The 3,806-nt window shown below is 29.9% G+C and overlaps 1 long non-coding RNA gene across 2 annotated transcripts; it reads left to right on the forward strand.

Moving 5' to 3' along the window:
• The first annotated feature begins 63 nt into the window (after window positions 1-63).
• Window positions 64-3,278, forward strand: LOC102663046 (uncharacterized). 2 transcript variants are annotated; one of them, XR_005887762.1, is made up of 4 exons: window positions 64-479; window positions 2,007-2,832; window positions 2,930-3,025; window positions 3,104-3,278. It is a non-coding gene; the product is annotated as an uncharacterized lncRNA (long non-coding RNA). The 2 variants fall into 2 exon arrangements; XR_005887761.1 differs by having other exon boundaries at window positions 2,007-3,025.
• Window positions 3,279-3,806: the final 528 nt, after the last annotated feature.

Consider the following 3,806-nt stretch of genomic DNA (forward strand, 5'->3'; position numbering starts at 1 on the left):
TATCGCTCACCGACTATGTTCCACAATCGCTTTCGTGGCGCGTGTCTCAATCGTGACCGGCCACTGCGGGTAACGCGATAGCGCGTGGCAAGTAAAAGCGGTCACCACACACTTTTATAAAACACCACTGTCTTCTCTCACATTTTCTTTTCTTCTTTCTTCTCTATGATTTCAATTCATTACACGCTTCGCTTTGTTTTGCAGCTCGCAGAGTAGCTATAAAGATTCGTTTTGGCTCTGAACTGTTTTGCGAGCTTCATTGGGAGGTTTTCAATTATTCGCTACTGATCGATCTCGAATCCTTTAGTTTTGCGCGTGGCAGCCTCTCATTTTGTTCTCCTTTGAGAACCAAAAGTTCCCCTCACTGTAGGTTCCTCCGTCACCACTGCAACCTCTCCTCACCATAGGTTCCTCCCTCGCTGCTTCAGCCTCTATCGTCATTGGCGTTTGGCAACCTCAAAAGTCCCTAACTCATATAGGTTCGAACTCGTAGCTTGACTCTCAAGACCAATGTGGTGCTTTGTTTTGATTTACATTATATGTATGTCTTGTTTTGATTTGATTTGCATTATATTGTTATAATTTGTGACTATGTTTTGCTCTGCTTAAGTGTTTATTGTGGGACTAAAATATGAATTCTGAGTATGTTTTTGAGACCAACGAAATTTTTAAAGTATACTTTGATTTTTTAATGATTCTTTTAGTATAAAAGTTTTTGAGACTAACAAAAGCACTTATCCCACTATGATTAAACTCAATTTTATTTTTTGTGAAAAACTAAATTCTCTTTTTTTTGTGAAAAACTAAATTCTCTAATAACGTTGATGGATGAGGAAAACAAAATTCATAAATTGAAGTTGAATTCCGAATGCTTCGGGAACAGTAGCAATAAGTAACGTGCTTGGACGACGGGGTGGAAATCATAACAGAAAAAAAATTAAATAATTTTTGGTCTTATTTTTTTTAGTTCTTTAAACAAATTTGTTTTGATTTTAGTCTTGAAAGACTTTTGTTTTTATTTTAGTCTCTTTTTAAGTAAGAATATTAAAGAGTTTGATGGACAATGACTTATAAGGAAAATGTTAATCTTAATAAGATTATAACAATCAATTACAGGAATGCATTAAAGGGAAGATCAATTTTTTTACAAAATTATTAAATATTTTACTTTTAATAAATACTTATTTAATAAAGAAAATCTTCTTTATTTAAAATAAATAAAAAATATTTATAGCATGTGGTTGACTTAGCATTTGCTTATTTATAAATGTCATTGTGTTTGGAATAATGGTAATAATTAAAACATGTGGTTGATTACTTACAATTTCCCAGGTATATATAAAATAGAACAAAATTAAAGGATTGGGAATAGTACTACAAGAATCAGAACTTTTCCCTAGTGGTAAAAGCTTCTCTACACCTGCACTCTATTATTAATTTCTCATGCATGCTAAAATCTAGTGCGATAAAGAACAGGCCATGTGTGAGGTGCAATTGCAAGTGTAGTTTTCTAGGTGTGGGCATCTTTGAGTGAGGAATAGAATTACAAATTCTATTAAAAATATTGTCCAAATAATTAAAAGTATTATGAAAATGATGAAGAATAAATTAATGAATAATATCCACGGTATTTGATTTTAAATGATCTTTCTTTTTATTAATAAAATCCGAGCAAAACACGACTATAACATTAGTTATGTAAATGAGACCAATTTAGACTAGTGTAGTTTTGGTAGTGTGTATTGTTTTTGGGACTTGAGCATCTATAAGCTGTTATCTTTTTTAAAAAAATAATAATTAAAAATTAAGATATAAGTGTTTTTTTTATACTAAAAACAATGTATAATATAAATATTATTCTCACTAATATAAATATTATCTCGTTTTCATCTATTTATTTGTAATCTTTGAATGAGGGTTCTATCTATAGTAGACATCTTTGAGTGAGGTTTTTGCATCGTGATCACAATATTTGTTGTTGTACACTCTTCTGGTCATCACCACAGGTACCAAACAAGGAGTTGTGGGACCCACGAAACCCATAGATAGGCCGAATCATGAAGTTGATGATCCCCTATATCTGATGACATTGACCATCCCCTTGTAGGTTATGTGGGATGCTACCTTGTTTGGCCTGTTTAATGAAGACTTCCCCTTATACATAAAACATGAAGACCTGTCTCAAATAGCACACGGTGGTCAATGTGTCAGCTTCTCTGTTATATAGTTGTGAATTCTGTAAGTCAATTTAAATTATTGTTAACTACCTAATTTATTGTTTTACCTTCATGCATAATTTACTTTGTATTAACAACAATAGGCATATGATTGAGACAAGTATGCGAGCGAGCGGGGAATACCGATGTGTATAGATTCCTCGAGCCACAGTCTATCCAAAGATCTGACCAATCACAATTTGAATTAGAAAGTTACATTAAGAATTGGATGCAAAATTCAAAACGTGATGTGTACTTAGGAGCCTACTTGAATGAGTAACTTAAACTCAACAAATGAATTTAAATAATGTATAATAGTATAATAACCTATATTGGTCTCCATTGTAGTACACATTGGCAAATGGTTGTCATTTTGCCTAAGGAAAATATTGTCATTTGATTTTGTTCGTTACATAATAGGTCAGACAACTACCTCAAAGACATAATTAACAGGTCAGTGTTGTTTTTCAATACATTTGCATTAGCATTAGTCAGGAACATCAAAATTTTAATTGTACAATAAGCATCCATGTTTGTATTCAACAGTGCTGTGAAAGGACTTGACAATACTCAACAAACTAAACCCAAGCCTCCTACTAGGTGGATTGTTGTTAAAGTAAGTCATTTAAACAATATGTTTCTACTTATATTTTAGTACTGTGTAGACTAATTTGTACTCAATGTTGAATATCTAAATTTCATAATGTATTTAGTGTAATAGACAAAAAGGAAGCACTAAGTGTCAGTATTACGTCATGCACGTGATGTCAACTATAATCTTAGGAAATTTCAAGAATAATTGAGAAATGGTAATTTTTAATTCACCAAATTTTATTTTGTTATGATTGTTAATATATTATTAACTTATGTTTTATTATATCATGCAGTATTTCACTGATGCTAGACCAATGGAACCAGAGAGATTGAAGGCGTTTCACATCGAGTGGGCAAAGTACTATTTGAAAGTTAAAAATGAAACTTATGATGTTTAGACAATTTTGTAATTGTAGTTTATATTTACTTACTTTACATTTTTTACAATTATGTCTCAACATTAAATATGCTTTAAATTCATAGTAATTAGTAAATTTCTCATGGAATTTTTGGTAAAAACTGTTTCAAAACAGAATGAAAATTATATATTGTGTGATCTAATTTTAAAATTTACAGGTTAATTTTAGGTTTATTGAAAAAATAGACATGTTAAAAATAGTTCCAAAACAACATCAATTTTTTAAAAAATTGATGTTATAAGTTACCTTATTTTCTAGTAGTGGATGCAGGGGAAAGAGATGGTTGGGAAGGAACATATTTGAATATAGATTCTGGAATTAGTTTTCTTAGAGATTTTTAAGTGTTTTCGTCTTCTTTTTTCTTCTTCTAATAATAATAATAATTTTCAAGATCTATTATATATATATATATATATATATATATATATATATATATATATATATATATATATATATATATATATATATATATATAACAACTTCCAAGTAAAGTTATATCTTTTAAAAGTTAAAAAAATTAGGTTTAATTACTCATTTAGTCTTTATAATTTTTAAATTTATCATTTTTAGTCCTTAT

Source organism: Glycine max, chromosome 2 (assembly GCF_000004515.6).
Source record: "Glycine max cultivar Williams 82 chromosome 2, Glycine_max_v4.0, whole genome shotgun sequence".
NCBI classification, from domain to species: Eukaryota; Viridiplantae; Streptophyta; class Magnoliopsida; order Fabales; family Fabaceae; genus Glycine; species Glycine max.